Consider the following 19,533-nt stretch of genomic DNA (forward strand, 5'->3'; position numbering starts at 1 on the left):
ATAAGTAAGTATTAACCATCTGACCTATAATTCTATCCTCCAATTTGGATTAACCTACAAATCTGAAAAGCCAAGAGCCAGGGGGTGAGAAGACCAAATGAGACACGAAGAATGACAATTAAGAAGAACAATAACTAAGATTTATATAGCCCTATATGCCAGGCACTGTGCTAAGGGCTTTCAAATGATCTCATTTGAGCCTCACAAGAGCCTGCAAGGGAGGTAATATTATTTTCCTAATGTTATAAAGAAACTGGGGCAGACAGAAGGCTAAGTGACTTGCCTAGGGTCACAGATAGTAAGTGGAGGCTGAATTTGAACTCATCTTCCTGACTCCAGGCCCAGAGTTCTACCCACTGCCCCTCACCTCGATGCCACTTAGGCAGCTGAAACGGGAACCATTGGTGTGCAGGTCAGAAATGATGGGGTGGAATGGTGGGGAACCCATCTTGCCAAGTACAGCCAGCCTGCTTCATGAGCCCTAAGCTAGGTCCAGATGTAGTTAGCTTGGAGCAGTTCTGTCAGTGTTGGGAACTAAAGAGCAAGCAGAATCCAGAGGACCGTTGGTCTATGTGTAGGAGGGAAAGTGGGCAAGTGGAGGTAAGGAGGAGCTTGTCATGTCCAAGAGCCAAGAACCAGAATGAGAATGTGAGTACGGACCATGCCTACTGTACAGGGGCAGAGTGGGTCCAAGAGAAGCTGTTAGTTCATCAATATTTTCTTGTGCACTGTTTATTCCTTTCACTAATTCTTAACAAAAATGATAACACACTGTATATGGTAAGTATACCTGCTTGTTCCCATGGGTGCAAGTCCATGATGCCAAAGTCATATGACTGGGACTAATCAAAATAGTGAAGAGACAAGGGGCCTGTGAGGTTTCTTGTAGGTAGGGGCCTAGAGCTGTTCTGTAAAGCCACATTGAATATGCTTGTATTTTAACAAAAAAAGCAGAGCAATCCCCTTGGAAGAAGCAGAGCTTAGAGATGCAAGGTCTCTCAATACCATGTAAAGCATCTCCCATTTCATTGCATGACCATTGACTGGGACCCAGGGTGGGCGTATCTTCCTTCCATTTGAGTTTCCTGCTTCTTCTGGGGTGTATGCCATGCCTCCCTTCTCATCAACATCACATAGCATGGCAGGGGAGGGGGAACAGCACGTATTCATTTTGAAAGTAGGAAGAAATGTAGAAATTTAGTGATTTATGAAGGTGAACTATGTTTAGTAAAAGAACATAACCACTCGTGTATTTTCTTCCCCCGTCAAACAGAAACAAAAAATAAACACAACAGCTGCTGGCTTTGGTACTGCTGATTTCCTGGCTGTTGGTCTTCTAGCAGGCAGGACAGACCCTTGCTCTCCATGCAGGGCATGGCCTATTCCTGGTCACTTGGACCCAAAGAAGCCACCCCTGAGACCAGCCTCTAGCAGCTGGTCAGCTGGTCTTCGGATAATCAACACAACAGCTTTTTAAATGAAATTTTTATTCTATTACTAACAATCACAAAATATGAATTTCTCAGTGTACAAAGAACAAGAGGCTCATTTAGGAAGGAAAGAAGCATTTAATAAGTGCTTATTATGTGCTAGGCACTGAAGATGGTGTTACAAACACAAAGACAAGGAACTCATATTCTAATGGGTGAACAGAATGCAAAAAAGGGAATGGAAAAGGAGGGAGGAGGAAGGGGGAAGATGCCTCGTGGGGAGCCATGGATCGGAGTTCCAGAAAGCTAGGAACAGGGCCAGGAGGAGAATGAGAGTAGGCAGACTGGGGCCATCCCATGAGATGTAGGCACTAGGAGGAGCTGACCAGAGGGAGCACGGTGGGGGGTGGGGGGTGGGGGGTGGGGTGAGCAGGCCACGGGAATCATAGACTGTTCCAAGATAGCTCGGCTTTGCCTGCCAGGAAGCTCCAAGGTGAGGCAGCAGCAGATAATGACACAAGTTTGGTTAACATTCCATTGTTTCCTTCTCCTTGGGGATTGAACTCATTTTAAATAGTCATTTCAAATGGCTTGGTGTTACCATTGTCTTTTTTTCCTCTAAAACCAACCTCTTTTCCCAGAGGGCAATGAACTAAAAGAGGAAAGAGAGATTATATTCATTCTCAGACATGGCAAATGTGGTCATGTGTGTATGCCTACATATGTCTGCATATCATATATATTGCATGTATATATGTGTGTGCATACACACATGTATATATACATTCACATATGTATGTGTGCGACATATGTCTTCATTCATACATATACAAATACATATGTGTATATAGATACATATAGATATATAGATACATACACCTATAAAGAGATATATCCACACGTGTGGTGGTGGCAGAGTTGAAGCCATCCAAACCCATTATGGTCTTGATGGTTTAACTAGGATAGTTTAACTAGGATAAAGGACTGATCTTAAAGTCAAAAAAGTTCTTCAACTGTAGTGAAATTATATGTTCAGACCCCAGGGGTAATCTATAAATGTTCATGCTAACTCAAACTGGAGACATTCATGAAATTTGAGGGAGCATTGATTTCCAAGTTACTACCTTCCCCTCTGTCCAGAAAGGAACCACTGAAGGGGGAGGGAGAGAGGAAATGTCTTAGCTTTAGTTCCCTGCCTAAGTTACCTTCTCCTCCCCTTTGGTCAGAAGAAGGCCTTGTAAGCTTTAAGAATTCCAGAAGATGTTTGATTTCCCATCTTCCCCTAGGTGTCTTGGCAGCGTTTCTTAAGATCAGCTAATGGAAATGTTTTCATTGAGAGTTAAGGATAAATAGGATGTTAGACTCTTGGCTCCACAAAGAAAAGCCCAAAAAAGAAATGACACCATGTCTAAGGAGAACTTCTTGAGCACTCCCACAAATGAGAGCAAAAGAACTTCAAGAAACCAAGAGTGTAGGCACCTCCTTGGTACACATATCCTCTAAGCTTGAGCCCACTTTCCCCTGGACTTTCTATGCACATGTAAAAGACTTGTGGTGGAGGGGATTTTTATATCAAATGTTCTTACTGTTCCATCTTTGTAAATCTCTATATCTAAAACCTACCAAAGATAGCTAACTAAATTTTCAACAGTTAAACTTCTGGAAAGAAGTCCATTTGTGGAACTCACACTGATGGCATTAAAAATAATTGATGAGCATTTGTTAAATGCTTACTGTATGCCAGGTACTGTGCCAAGCACTGGAGGTAAAACACAAACAAAATGAAAGACAGTCTTTAGCTTTAAGGAGATCGCATACTAATGGTAGAAGAGAACATAAAAGGAGAACTGAAAATGGAGGCTACATGGGAGAGGCATTTCCCAGGCTAGAGTATGAAGGGGAAACCTGGGAGATTCAGAAGTACAGCTGGAAGGGGAATGAAGCATGGGAAGCCTGAAACTGTCTGCAAAATGGAGACCCCCAAAGAAACTCACTAATGGAAGGAAGCCACCATTTCAGACGGAGGTTCTACATTACAGAATAACCTCCAACTTTTCAGTGGTGTTTACAGAACACATTATGAGAGATATAACCCTGCCCTGGCATCAAGGACTTATCTGTAAGAGTTGGGATAAGCATCCTTCTACATTAATGAGGGTACATAACTCCCATCTCTACAGTATTTTAAAATATACAAAGGTCTTTACACATAATGACCTACTGAATTGGGGAGTACATATGTTATTTTCCTATTTTACAAATAAGGAAACTAAGCCTTATGGATATTAAAAAATACAACTTTATCAAAATTACAAGTTACAGGTTTAGAGCTTGGATCTAGGTCTTAGAGTACCAACTCTAAAACTCTACGTATATTCTCAAAGTACAGATTTCTCAAAGTAAAAAATTGTCTTGGGCTCCATGTGGGACAGATGGGACAATGCAGTAAGAACAAAATAAACACCTTGCATGGTTTTGAAATAACATGCAGAGATTCTATGTAAAATACATTGACTGGTGCCTCTAGTGTGGATAACCTCACGTTGGAAACAGCCTTGTTTCCAAAAAATTTCAGAAAATATCTTACAATATACACACTGTAACATGACAAGATTTTATAATCCATTAGTTAAGGGATGGTTTGTGAATATTTGGAAAGGGAAATGGTATTTCAAAGAAGTGACATGGCTTCATCCAAAATAGGACATGCTAGACTAACCTCAATTCCTTTTGTGATAAGGTTATTAGATTGTTAGATCTGGCAAACGATATAGATCTACTTTGCTTTCATCTTAGCAAAACCCTTGCCAATGTTGCCCAGGCTATGCAAGGAAAATCTGGAGAAATGTGGGCCAGGTGATTGCATAATAAAGTAGATCTGGAAATGTCTCAATGGCTCTATGCAAAGAGTAGATAGACAATACTGTTCTGTGTCAGGGTTGTCTCAATGATTTTGTATGTGGATCCCTTCTCAGTCTCATGTTTTTCAATACACAAACTAAAATGTTAAGGAATATAGAGGAAACCAATAATATTGGAACATGATTATTAAATTAAAAAAAGTTTATCAGTCAATTTGATCTCAGCAAAAGGGGAATGTCTAGTGGGAATGCCCAGTGATCCACTCTTGGCCTCATACTGGTCAATGTGTTTGTTGATTACTTAAAGGCACAGCTGTAATATTTATCAAAATTTTTAATGACATAAAGCTAGGGAGAGAGAGCTGATGTGACAGTATGGATTGAAGATTTTAGGATTAAAATGAATAAAATAAAATCATACGTATATACATTCACACATATATTTATATATATATATACACACATACATGTATACATATGTCTATCTATACATCTATGTATATACAATTTACATATTATATGTAGTAGCTAGAAATGAACAACTAAGCAGAATACCCAGATGTGGTCTCAATAAGCCAGTTTATAATGGAATTCTCACCTCCTGTGTTTTAGGAACTATGCCTATCTAAATGATTTATCAAGAGAGCTGACAATAGGCTTAGCTTTCTTGAATGCAATGTTGCCATGCTGACTTACATTAAGCTCTCAATCTATTCAACCCTCTAAAACTTCTTCAAATTGCTATGTAGTCATATCTTTCCTACCTACCATTATGAATCTGGTATTTTGAAGCCGTGTCATCCAGTTCAATCTACGACCCTGTATTATTATAGGACAGATTTACAGCTGAAGTAAGACCTGAAGGGATCTAGTTCATATGCCTTATTCTACATATGAGGAAGCTAAGATAAAGAGAAATTAGGTGACTTACTTGATTTCACATATTGTAGTAAGTGATGGAGACAGGAGTTGAGTCCGGGTGCCCACATCATGCTTCCTCCCCGAGTTTGCTTTGGACCAAGAGTGTCATAAACCAATGGTATAACTCAGCTCAGCCCTGGAGCTGGTTACAAATGAGTCATGCTTATTTGCAGTCTTCAAGGCCTAAAATTTGCCACCAAAGAGAATATGCTGTGAAGACAAGCCTCTAAGAAGCATTTCTAGCTTGTCCTTTGACTTCTGAATGGCTCACTTGATAAGCAGCAGTCACTGTGATGCTTAAATTCTGGCCTGTTAGTTTAAAGAAGAAGCATTCACATCATCTGGTCATCACACCTCATATTTCCCAGCTGATGCCAATCCCAGTTTATGGCCACTTCAGCATGTGCCATCCACACCTACTGCTTCTTTGCAAATAAGACAGTCGTGTCAAAGAACAGACCAGACTAGGGCAGTGTGGTTACACTTTCTGGGGAAAAAAATCACATCTCAAGTGACTTTGAAACTGAGACTGTTAAGTATATGTCAGACCAGAGCCTGTGAGTAATCAAGGGAAGGAACATTGGGAACTCAAGGGTAGGTTAAAAAAAACACTTTCAGAAAGAGGTAAGTTATAACAGGGTTATGTTTGAATTTTGCCCATGAGTGAACAATGGGAAGAAAAGAAAATTATCCACATAAATGAAACCCTTTCCCTTCTCTGTATTTGGCTCCATGTTTCTACCTATTGGGATCCACTTTCCAAGTCCATCAGTAACTGAAGTTCATAGCCAGCCCTTTAATTCTAGGATCTTGTTAACTTTCACTAGTATCAGGCCTACAAAATAATGTCTAGGGAATACAAGGACATGAGTACATACTCTGCCCCCCCCGCCCCCCACTTCCCAACTCTACCTCTCAGAGGAATCATCCAAATACCACTGCCATTCACAGTAAGGATGAAACTCATTTGCCCAAGGATTTCCGCCACCATTCATTCTGACTTCTCTGTTCAAACCATGCCTCCCTGCCCATAATTTCCCTGATATTTATTGTCTTCCTCTATTAAAGCAAGAACTGTCTTCCTTGCTTATACTTGTATCACCAAATCATAGCACAGTGCCTGGAAAATTGTAAATGTTTAATGAGCATTTTTCATTCATTTACTTGGTCTTCCCCGCCCCTTCTCTCCTTTCTTCTTTTTCTTCATTCTTGTCCTCTCACTTAATAAATGCTTGCTGATAGATACATTATGTGGTATAAAGTCTGCCTGTACGATGACATATCCTGGCACATTGGAGCTAAAAGTCAGTAGAGTATACACATTGTCTTGTCCTAATTCCTAATTTCATAGATGAGGAATCTGTGGCCCAGAGAGGGGGACATGCTTTCCCAAAGTCAGAGTGGTACTGTCACTGATGGAATGTGAACTCTTTCTCTCCCTCTTTCCTTCCTTTCCCTCCCCTCCCCCATCTCTTTGGACCCCTGATCTTGAGCCAGGACTAACCCCCAATCACTGTTTAGTAAATGATTGTTGAATGTAATTTCTTTGTTCATAATTCTCCTCTCTCCGCTTTCCTCATTAAAAACAAAAACAAAAGAGTCTCTACTCCTGCCTTCCCCCCTCTTCTATTTTCCTGCTTTGATCCTGGTTGCTTTCCTTTCTCTCCCTCCCACATACATGAAAACACAGGAAAGAGGAAAGAAGATGGATAAGAAGGCTCTGTGGGCCTTTCCACTCCCCCCTCTTAATCGGTCTTCCCTGCAGGTACTTCTCATTCCAAATAGTCAATGGTACTAAATGATTAGAAGTAAATGCTTGCAAGCACTACAAAAAAAAGGAGTTTATCATTTCAAACACTTCCCTGGAGGTACATATGCATTATGTAGAATTTATCTTTATTTTGGGGTACTGTAGCAGCCAATCCCCAAATCAGCTAATCTTCTAGACTACAAAGACATCTCCTCAAATGTTTTATTCAATGCAAATTTCTGAGATTTATCATCTCTTGGACCCATAACTTAGAATGCATTATGCAGGTGTGATCAATTTTCATAATAGGCATCCCAGCTAAAATTTGGGCGAGCATCAGTGAGTTTCTCAAAATTTCATTATGAGACTCACTGAAAACACAATATCCCATGAAGAAAGCATATTTCTTCTGTCGAGAATCAGAATGACTGAGCTGACATCACAGGCTATGTTTTTGTTGGCGTTTTTTCTTCCATTGAATATGTTCACATCACCTCAGTTCATCAGTCAGCTACATGGGAAGGAGGAGGATTTTAATTTTCTCCTCTGTCCACTGAAGACTGACTCCAGACTGTAAAGAACTCAGCTATTCCTACTGAGTATCAATCTCCTCATTTCCCTTGAAACTGCTATTCATTTAATGAAGGTCTGTGTAGACAAACTAAGGGAAATGAATGAAAGCTATTCAAAAGTGGCAGGGACCACATTGGAAAGGACACAGTTATGCCATGGGTTCGAATACACACACACACACACACACACACACATACACACACACACGCTGCAGTTCTTCAAAGGCTAGATGGCTACTTCTTGGGGGCGTTCTAGGATGGATTCTTGCTTATGCCATGGGGTTCATTTCTATTCCTTCTTAGGTCTATTACAATTCTGATTTTCTATGAAAATATATATTCATTTACATCACACAGAATTCTTATGAATCTCACTATAACACTGATGAGGAGATATTATTTACACAAGTCCTGCTGCTCAGAAACTAGTCACATTTATAAGATAAGTCAGTCTGTGCAATTACCCAATGTCATATCTAATAGGGACTATATAGTGCTGTAGCCAGGCTAAATTCCGCTTTTGTTCTATGTTGTTTATCATTTATGTGAATTTGTACTCCCAGACTATTGTTCTCCCTTTTGTTTCTTTGGTGAGGCTTGCCATTGCAGATTCAAGTTTTTCTATTTATTATTATTATTTTGATATACAGAACAAATTCTGCTCTTGTAATTCTCATTTCTCTTTTAAACCACTCAGGAAGAACATGTTATAATTCTATGCCCTCTTCCAATTCCACAGGGTCTTCTGTCCCATCAAGTGTTAGATCATTTTCCCTCGGTTCATATTTATTCCTAGATGCCTAAACTCATTTACTAGATCTAAGAGCCATATTTCCTTTTGTAGTCCCTGTTTTTCCTGTTTATTTTCAAGGTCTTTGACATTTTTTCCTTCTAGAACCTTTAGTACTTTCATTCTTCCCCTCCTTCCCAACCTGTTTTCTTTATTGCTTACATCTTACTGTCACCCCCTGATTGTGGGTTTCCTTCAGGGCTAGATCTCAAAGTTTCTTAGTCTCCTCCCTCAATGGGAAATTCATAGTTCACCAGTCCATGTCTCCTTAACTGATTTTTGGGTAGTTAGAATGGTCCCCAGTTGGATGTTGTGCTCTCCCCTCAGGCACGATATACTGCTGTACAGCTCCCCACATTGCAGTGTCTTCTCTTGATGATCTGCCCCATTCCATATATTCCTTATTTCTTTGGCACAGCAATGAGATCTCCAAGCCAAATTTTCCTATCAGTGGAACTTCAGAACTACCAGGAGTTCAGAGCTTTGCAGCATTAATGTTTCTGGGTTGTAGCTCTCATTAGACTTTGTTCTTGAAAGGTTGTGGGCAAACTGAATTTTGAAATCCAAGAAAAATTCCCCAGCCTGTATTCAGAGTCTGTACAGAACAAAGGCAGAAGGATGGGATGGGATGTAGGGGTAAGTTTTGATGTAAACCTGTGTTATATCCTTGGATCTGCTAGTGCAACTTTGCTGCAGGTAGTGTAGAAGGTGGGAAAGGACTGCCCAGGGAACTCAGGGTAAGTTACAGTTTTTTTTTTAAATTTTATTTTGGATTCTTGGTCTCCTAGACCATGAAAAGAGCTGAAATTCTTTTATCTTTAGGACATAATTTCGGTTCTTGAGAGATTGTGGGAATCCAAGAAAATGTTTCATCTGCCTTCTTGGTCCTCATTGAGCAGGCTTAGCTCATATATATATATATATATATTTCTAGGCTAAATTCCTACTTCTACTGATGAAGCCAATGGCTCAGAGAGGGGGAATTAATTATTCAAAGTCATGTAACTTGTATCTGAGGTCAAATTCAAATACAGTTTAGATATAGTGTGTAGTGAACTTTCCATCACTCTAAGATGTTTCTTCATGAGTTTCCAAACTGAAAATGGCTACAAAATGACTGTCTCCTTCCCATTGATCTCATCTTCTTCCATTTTCCTGAAAATGGCTTCAGGTCTGATTGTAAAAATACAGGATATCACTGGGGTTCAAAAGTGCAGAAGCGGGGTGTTACTCGTTGCTGTTTATTCTTTGTTTTCAAAGAAGACTAATGACATCACAAAAGGATGTCTTGACTTATTAATGAATTGGATTTAAGAGGGGCACCAATTTGTTAGCCTTAATATTTTTTCCAGAGTCAAAGCCCAGTGGCAAGAGAAAAATCAAGATGACTGGCAATGGTGTTGCAATGGATGACCTTGGAGTCTTCCATGTCTGACCAAATGCTCAATACTTCACAGTGGCTGGTCCTATACCTTTAAGACCATTGGAATCAATTGTTATCTGCCAAGTACACAGAATGGGGATTTGGGTGTGTCTTCAGGTACTTGGAGTAGACATTCCTCTAATTCATCAACAGGATTTGGGGTCTGTTATTTTCAGCTTGGGTTAGCCCATTTGCTGAGATAGCTTTTCAGGACATGGCCACTGCATATGACACAGTTGAGATTTGAGTATCAGGTGGACATCAAAGGAGGATGAGCAGTCCTGAAAAGGGTTCACCAATCCATCACGTGGATTGTGAACATCATGTGAAAGTCCTCCTCGAACTTATCACACATGCCAGAATTAAATTTAATGAGATGAAATCTGATAGGTGATAAATGTAAAGATATACTTAAGTATAAAAAATAAATCTTGCAATCCAAGAAGAAGGAGATATGACTAGACAGCAGTATATTGCAGAAAATGTTCGGGTGCTTTAGGGACCTGAAACTTGAATTATATTGCTTCTGAATGATGTTGCAGCCTAAACAGTGAGTCAGATAATGAGTGGTATTGAGAGGCATATAATTAAGAACTCAGTAGGTGATGGTTACTCTGGTTTAATTTCATCAGATAAAGGAGGTGATGGCTCTTCTGACTTAATGCTCACTAGACCACATTTGAATTTCTGTGATCAGTTCTGGGGAATGTCCAGAAAAAGGTGACTGGGATGGAGGGGAACTTTCAGTTCATACCATGTGGGGATAACTTTTTTCCTTTCCAAATTTGTTATTTATTTTAAAATTTCCTTTAAAAAAAATTGAGTACTAATTTTTTTCTCTTTACCTAATCTTCCCTCACCCATAGAGAAGGCAAGAAATGTTATATCAATTCAATTTGTCATATCATGCAAAACCATATTTATATTAGTCATTAAAAAAAAAGAAAAGCAAGGAAAAAATATGCTTCAATCTGCATTTCAACTCCACCAGTTCTTTCTCTAAAAGTGGATAGTATTTTTCATCATAAATGCTTTGGAGTTGTCTGGGATCATTGCTCAGAAAAGCAAAGTCATTCACAGTTGATCATTATACAATGTTGCTATTACTGTGTACAATGTTATCCTGGTTGTGCTCACATCACTTTGTATCAGTTCATATGAGGATCACTGGAAGGAATGGAAGATGTTTAGGCAAAGAAAGGAGTTGGGGTTTGGCCATGGATGAGGTATTTTCAAGTCTTGGAATGAGTGTAACAGAAAAGATGCATCTATAAGCACATATTATTGCTAAGGGTTGTGCTAAGTGCTATGAATAAAAAAAGAAGAGAAAGCAAGAACACCTTGGCTCTCAAGGAGCTCATATTTTGCAGGAGAAGGCTAAATTAGATTCAAGGAGTTTTGGCTTCAAGTCAAATGGAAGGGTCTCACGTTCTTTGGAAAGCAGCAACAAAGTGGATTGTGATGGATTTTAATGTAATTTCCATTAATCAAACTTTCTGATTATGAGGCCGAACTATTGGATAGGGTCTTTGGAGGAATTTTCCTTTTCTTGTCTTCAGTATCTGGGGCCACTGAGTAGACAGGGGATTTAGCACCCATAGATATAGTTGTCAGGTCCCATCTCCACAAGAGTTCTTTTCCTATACAATGTCTACAGGGGCCAGGCTGAATGCAGGGTGGATCAAACCAGGAGAAAATAATTAAAGTTATAAAGAAATGAGTTTAGGTTTTATGTCAGGGGGGGGGAATCTATTCAAGAACCATCCTAGTGACAAGATGGAATGGCTTGCCCCAGGCGGTGGCAGCCATCCTTTTTTAGGAGTCTTTGAGTAGAGACTAAACAACCATGTTTTGGATGTGTCATAGTGGCCATAGTGTATCAAGGTGCCTTGTGCTCTCAAAATGAGAATTATGGATCTTGAGAAATGAAGGAGACCTCAGTGCATCTCTTTTCTGACTGATGTACCAAAATCCCCACTATAACATACACCCCTCTGGAAGAGACTTCTCAAAAATAGATACATGCCTTGCTTATAGTAGGTGTTTAATAAATTCTTGGTGGCTTCACATGACATAGGGAACTTTCTGCCTCTTTAGCTCAGCAGGATCACTAGACCTATTTTTCCTAGAATACCCTCCCACTCCTTATCTGCTCCATCACAAGATAATAATGAATTTTTTCCTCAGTTTCCTCATTTATAAAATGGAAATAAGAATAACACCTCTCAGGGGTGTCATGAAAACAAAATGAGATATTTTAAGGTGCTTTGTAAACCTAAAAGCACCATATAATGCTATCTATGATAATAATTATGATAATTATTTTGATAATAATGTTACCATCTCTCTCCCTCTTTGCCTCATCACTCTCCCTCCCCCCACAATGCACTACACAGTAAACCACAAAATCTCACATTATTCCCCCACAGGAGAAAATCTCCATTTCAGAATTTACATATGATACCTATAAGGATTCCGATGTATGCTTTACTGACTTCAAGAAAAAGAAAGATTTGCATGGTTTGGAGATTTTTTATAAATTTCAGAATTCTTTTCAGGTAAGTCCTTCAAAGCCATGAGCAAGCAATGGCAATGCAGAGGGAGAATTTCTGGGATTCCCCCTCCACCCCATATTTCCTCAGTGTTGCTCCATAAGTGAGTACACTGATTTTTCTTCAATTCAGTCACTGTCCTCTCTACAATGGCTGTGCATCTTTATGAAGAAGTGTTTATAGGGTTTCTCTTTCAGCACTCTCCACATCCATAATCTTTTTAAATGGTCCCAGGAGACCTACCTGCTGCCTCAGGCTCTTCCTGATGCAGCAAGATTAAATTGGGACATAATTCACACTTCATTCCAGAACAGCTTCGTTATCACCACAAGGCTTAACCCAAAGAAATAGAAAGACAAATATTAGAGCAAAGTGGGAATGATTATAAGTGCCCAGGCATGGGCTCAGATCCCAAAACTAAGCAGGCAGGAAGCCAAAGCAAATGTCAGGCAATCAGGGTGGAAGAAAAGTCATCTAACCCTGACCCTTAAATAGCCAAGAACACATCATAGAAGCATAGATGTTCAGAGTTAGAAGAGTCCTCAAAGAGGAGGAATCTATTTGATGTGGTCCCAATGGGTGGACATCCATTTTCACCTGACGGTTTGAATGTCCACAGTCCCTGGAACTTAGTAGTTGCTTAACAAATCCTAGTTTAGTGACCATAATAATGGACCACACTACCTTAAAAGCAAGAACTTCTCATTTTTAGAGAATTCAGTTTATTGTAAGCAGAGGTCGTTTTGTCATTTGTTCCTTTGCTTTTATGTCTTGCTCAAGTCTTCCATGAGTCTTCTCTCCTCCCAGATAAATGGCAATAGTTCCTCCCATCATACTTTGGAGTTTTCTTGAGATTCTGGACTGCCCTCTTGCCACAATTTATTTCTTCAGTTTATCAGTAGCATTACTAAAAACATTTCTCTCCAGATAAAACATACTAATCCAGGAACGGCCTGACCAGGCAAAGGAAGAGTAGAACTATCTTTCCCCTTTTTCTTGATGCTCTGCTCCAAATAAGAATGCTGACAATCTGGTTGGGCTTTTGGCTGCCATGTCAAAAGGCTGACTCATGTTGAGTTCACAATGCTCTGAACCCCTCAAGGTATTTCCCATATGACTTGATATCTAGTCATGGTTCTCACATCATCTATTTCAGAAGTTGACTTCTTACTTCTTGTAAAGTGAAATACTTTACATTTAGACATATTAAGTTTCATCTTCTTAATAATCATCTTCTTACAATACTTTAAGTTTTAGAAAACACTTTACTATGAGAAAAGTAATGCAACTATCCCTACTCATATTTTACAGAAGAGGATATTGATGCTCTTCATAATTGAATAATTGGATCAGGGTCAGGCAGGCAGCAGGTGTCCAAAGTGGGACTTGAACCCTAGTCTCTTGACTCCAAAGTCCAGTTCTATATTCAATAGACCACATCGTCTCTCCTATTAGAATTAACCTATTCTTCTATCCTGATAGCTGACACAGATGATTCAGGTATACATGACACATCAATGGAAAGTATGTTTCTGTCTTTTCAATTATGATATATTTGATTTTGGGGGTAATATTCCAGGAATTGGTACTTGTCATGAATAAATAATTGATTGATAACTAGGTTTATCATGTATATGACACTGACCTGTCAAAAAAAAAGAAATGGGTGGTGGAGCCAAGATGGTAGAGTAGAAGCACAAATCTGGTGTGAGCTCCCATTCCAATCACTTCCAATACATGCAAAAAAAACCTGAGCTGGTAGCTGAGCACAGTCCCATAGGAGCCCCAGGGTTCTGCATACAGGGTAACCTGACAAGTGGCGGCTGGAGCAGACTTCAGGAAAGTGAATAACCAGCAGCTGTAGCAGTTTCCAGACTTCTCAAACCATAAACACCAAAGACAAAGTAAAAGGTCAATGTGGAGCTCTGTTGGAATGGGGTGGGTGGGGGAAACAAAAGAGTGCAGTCTGGCCCCTGCCCCCGTGTGAGAGGTTACAGAGACATGGTTGCCTTAGGAGCTCCTAGCCTGCAGATTGTAGGGGAGCCAAGGGACCATTCAGAGGGTAATCTTTATTGGTTTAAACTTCTTGGATCTGGAATCGTGGTCTTGGGGTGTGTGGTCATTGAGCCAGAGCTTGTGGGGGCTGCAGAGGGCACCCTTCTAATAGCTCCAGCAGCTGTAAAAACCCCAGTGATTTGGGACAAAGCTCTCTCCATTCTGGAAGCAGAACTCTACTATGGCAAAGAGCTCCAAAGTCAAATAATTGGCTGGCAATATGAGTAAGCAGATGAAGCACAAACAGATCATAGAATCCTTTTTGGGGGACAAAAATGATCAAGTCATAGAGCAGGAGGAAGACAGCGAACTCAAAGCTCCAGCATCAAAAACCTCCAAGAAAAATGTCAATTGGTTACAGGCCATAGAGGAGTTCAAGAAGGATTTTGAAAATCTAGTAAGAGAAGTGGAGGAAAAATTGTAAAGTTAAATGAAAATGATGCAAGAAATTCATGAAATGAGAATCAACAGCCTGCTAAAGGAGACTCCCCCCCAAATACCAAAGAAAATAACACCTTAAAAAACAGACTAACTCAAATGGCAAAAGAGGCCCAAAAAGCCAGTGAAGAGAAGAATGCCTTAAAAGGCTGAATTTGCCAAATGGAAAAGGGATTTCAAAAAATCGCTGAAGAAAATAACTCCTTCAAAATTAGGTTGGAGGAACTGGAAGTTAATGACTTTTTGAGAAATCAAGATAATATAAAACAGATCCAAACAAATAAAAAAATAGAAGGCAATGTGAAATATCTCATTGGAAAATCCACTGACTTGGTAAATAGATCCAGGGGAGGAAATTTAAAAATTATTGGGCTACCTGAAAGCCATGATATAAAAAAAATGAGCCTAGACACAATCTTTCAAGAAATTGTCAAGCAAAATTTCCCTGATATTCTAAAACCAGAGAGCAAAATAGAAATTGAAAGAATTCACACATAGTTTCTTGAAAAAGATCCCCAAAAAGAAAACACTTAGGGATATTATAGCCAAATTCCAGAGTTCCCAGGTCAAGGACAAAATACTGCAAGCAGTCAGGAAGAAACAATTTGAGTTTTGTGGAAACACAATCAGGATAACATAATACCTTGCAACTTCTACATTAAGGGATCAAAGGGCTTGGAATATGATATTCTGGAAGTAAAAGGGGGTAGGACTAAGACCAAGAATCACCTACCCATCAAAACTCAGTATAGTACTGCAGGGAAAAATATGGTCATTCAATTAAATAGGGGATTTTCAAGCATTCTTGATAAAAGAAAAAAAATGGAGAGGAATAGAAAATTTGACTTTCAAATACAAGAAGCAAGAGAAACATGAGAAGGTAAACAGGAAAAACAAATCATAAGGAACTGTTTAAACTTGAACTGTTTACGTTCCTACATGGAGAAATGATAATTGTAACCCATGAGATGTTTCTCAGTATAAGATAGTTGAAGGGAATATATATATATATATATATACATATATATATATATACCTACACATATATGTATGTATAGGAGGGTGTACGTGTATATGAATATATATGTGAGCATGGGCATATGTGTGTACATGCATACATAGAGGGCACAGGATCAGTTGAATGGGAAGGGATAATATCTTAAAAAGAAAATTAATATGTGAGAGAGGAATATATTGGGAGAAGGAGAAAGGGAGAGATAGATTAGGGTAAATTATCTCATATAAAGGAATCAAGAGAAAAGTGTTACAATGGAGAGAAAGACAGGAAGTTGAAAGGGAATGGGACAACTTTTTTATCATTGAATTTAGCTTAAGGAGTGAATAACATACACACTCAGTTGAGTATCTTACCCTATAGGAAAATGAGGGGGCAGCAGATAAGTAGGGGGATGATAGACAGGAGGACAGATTGGGGGAGAGGGCAGTTAGAAGCAAATATTTTTGAAAAGAGATAGGGTCAAAGGTAGAATAAGTGGGGGGCAGTATAGGATGGAGGGAAATATAGTTAGTCTATCACAATATACTGCTATGGAAATGATTTGGGTAACTACACATGCACAATCTATATTGCATTGCTTATCTTTCCAGTTGGGGTAGATAAGGAAGATAGAAGGAAAAAAAATCTAGATCTCAAAGTATTAAAAACAAATGTGTTTTTTTTTCAATTGTTTTTACATGGAACTAGGGAATAAGATATACAGGCACTGGGGTATAGAAATCTGTCTTTCCCCACTAGAAAGTTAGGGTGAATTGGGGGAGGATATAAGAAATAACAGATTGGTCAAAGGGGTATTCAGTAGGCTTGCTATTTGGGGTTGGGGTAGGGGAAAGATGGTGAGAAAATTTTGCAATTCAAAATTTTGTGGAAATGAATGTTGAAAACTAAAATTAATTAATTAATAATAATAATAATAAAAGAAATGGAATACCCATGGCATGAACTCTCCTCTTCATCAAACCACCCTGGCTTTATAGGATAACCACTTTATAATGTAGGAGGGCCCTCCCAGTGCTGATATTTTGTGACCTAAGTTCTCTATTTTCCTTGCTATAAGGTTCTGCCACAGTTCTGACATCTTCCTTCCAAAATTTCCACCCAGCTTTGGAATCCTGCATCTTCAGGTCTTTTCTTTCTTTGAGATTCTTTGATGTAGCCATCTCTAAGATCTGGCAGTCTATGTTTTGTGCTTCATATTCCACTATGCTTAGATATTATACAGTATTTTGGGTCAATATGGTGGTGTTCTGCGTTCTAAAGTACCTTCTTGAATGGAAGTTCTTAGTTCAAAAATCTCTCCCAGATTTTGATTACCTGGTTTACTATTATGGACCTCACAAGATTAATTGAAAGAGACATACTTCATGTCTCAGAAGTTCTGTCCAAGTTTCACCCAGAATACGGTCAGTTTGTGTGTGTATGTGAATGTATATATGTATGTGTGTATATATTGTATGCATCTTTCTGTATATCTATAGCTATATGTATATATCTATATGTATGAGACCTAGCTCAGTACTTCTATCACTTAGATCACTACTCAATCTTCTCTAAGAGCTAGGCAGCTTATGTCCACGCTAGCTTCTTGTGCCCATTGTGTATTCAGAACTCCAGTAATCACATTTCAAACCTGTCTGGATGTGCCTCAGCCCAAGAAGTGTGCATCTAGGAAATCAGATTTCAAAAGTGATTACACATTGAACCGGGTCATTCTGGAACTCAGAGGGAGGAAAGTGGATAGAGGGGAAGGAAGGAAGGAAGGGAGAAAGGGAAAGAGAGAGGGAGGGAACAGTTGAAGGAGGGAGGAGAAAGAAAGGGATGATTATTCCCATTCTTAGAGATGTAGAAATGTATACACAGGGAGGTTGGAGGACTCTCCTAGAGTCACAGATTCTCCAAGTTGGAAGGGAAACTAAAATCATTTAGTTGAAGCTCTGCATTATGTGTCAATCCTTTTCACAACCTCCATAAAAATAGGGCCTGTCCAGTCTCTTTTTAGGCACCTTCTGTCTAGCCATACCCAGTAAAGAAGAGGGTCAATGAACCCTTTCATAGTTGGACAACTCTGATTTACAGGAGACTCTGTCTTCTACAGAATTGGAATAGCAAATGCCCACCTGGACCTGTGGCTTCACTGTTATAAGGCATTCCAAGTGAGAAAGCTCTCTCTACTAATACAGAAGGGAACAGACTCTGGAGGACAGCCAGAACATCCATTGTTCTGGTAGGAGTCCTGGTATAGCAAGCCTGAGTGAAACATTTTCAGTTGCTCTGAGGGTCCTATTGACAGTGCCACCCATCAGGGCATTAGCAGGTAACTCTGTACAAACTATGTGGTTATTAAGGAATCATAGCACGAGCCCAAAGTGCCCAATTCCCTACAGAGATGCTTGTCACTCTTAAGAGGATCCTAATGGTGTTTTAGAGACAGGGAATGGATATTTGAGTCAATAATCTTTCATGACTCCAGTGAACAAGTCCATGAGACTTGAAACAAGAGTGAGATGATTCATCCTGATGCCATCACAAATTCCAGGCAGATGAAGGTCTGAGTGAGAAATATCTCCTGAAAAATTCATTCTTTGTCCTTATGGTATGAACTTATCCCTTAGAGTCTACAGCTTTTCTCTGAAAGCACAGCAATTTGAGAACTAATCAGTTCCCATGTGTGGCTCTCTTCTTTGCTCATTGAACCCCCTGAGAAAGTAGAATTCTGAATGCAAAGGTCTTGTTCTTTGGTATTCCCAAATATAAGGCCACTGGGTTGCTCCTGTTCAAGTCCAGCAGTTTTTAGTCTTCTCTTTCTGATGCCTGGGCCCATGCAAGCCTCTGTCTCAGGTAATATCGGACTTGAGTTCCATTTATGGGCCCTACCTTTCTAAGCTTTCCATTGTGGTAAGGAATACAACTGCCCCCCCACCATCAATGTAGTGAGTACCCAGACTCCCGCATGGCAAGCATAGGTTTGCCCAGAAACCTCAAGACTTTTTTTTTACCTGATTCCTAGTAGCTGTTTCCTGTTTTCTCCTATCCAGGCCAGGATCTCGCCCACCCTTCTTCACTTTTGCTCTGTTCCCCACACTCACTACAGTGAGCCTTGTACTGCCAACCTGAGATACCTGCCTAAGCCAGGTGACTCCCCACCTCCTGACTTGTTTGTTTGACCATTGGTCCCCTCCCATTCCCAGGCTTTGTGGTCATGTGCTAGCATGTCTTCTGGGATGTCAGTCAAGAATCCAGCCTGACAATCATATTCATCAACCTGTCAGTAACTGAACACCCTGCTGAGTTCTCCTGGAGTTTATTGCTGAATTTCTACTGAGCTCTCTAAAATCTGTCTCCTTCTGGCTCCAAATAAGTCTCAACTCGCCACAGTCTTTTGTGCATTCCAGCAAGAACCTTATACCCTGCCTGAATGGTCCTTGATTTTACAAAGGATTGGAGGAAGAAGGGGAAGAGTCCCTAAACAACTCATGGACCTTTGCTTCAAATCACTGGTTGGTTTCAAGAAAACAATTCATTCTCCTCCCATTCAGGGAACTGCTGCTTGCAAATTCTATAGGATCCTCTTAGAATCACTATGTTGAGGCTGGGCGCTGTATGCCAGGTCCAATCCCCTTGATTGAGTTCTCCTCCCATTCTCTGTGGAACTCGCTTAAGGATATAAAATTGGGTGCTTAGGGAAGTCCAGGAATGGTGAGCAGGGTTCCCATAACATGGCCT

The 19,533-nt window shown here is 39.8% G+C and overlaps 1 long non-coding RNA gene across 1 annotated transcript; it reads right to left on the bottom strand.

Moving 5' to 3' along the window:
- Positions 1-1,913: 1,913 nt before the first annotated feature.
- On the bottom strand, positions 1,914-18,923 carry LOC138170821 (uncharacterized). Its single transcript, XR_011170756.1, has 3 exons — positions 18,807-18,923; positions 5,223-5,395; positions 1,914-2,082 (listed from the first exon to the last, which is right to left on the bottom strand). It is a non-coding gene; the product is annotated as an uncharacterized lncRNA (long non-coding RNA).
- Positions 18,924-19,533: the final 610 nt, after the last annotated feature.

Source organism: Petaurus breviceps, unplaced genomic scaffold, assembly GCF_028583685.1.
Source record: "Petaurus breviceps papuanus isolate PSGF00001 unplaced genomic scaffold, PetGlider_PUasm1.0 391, whole genome shotgun sequence".
Classification (NCBI taxonomy): domain Eukaryota; kingdom Metazoa; phylum Chordata; class Mammalia; order Diprotodontia; family Petauridae; genus Petaurus; species Petaurus breviceps.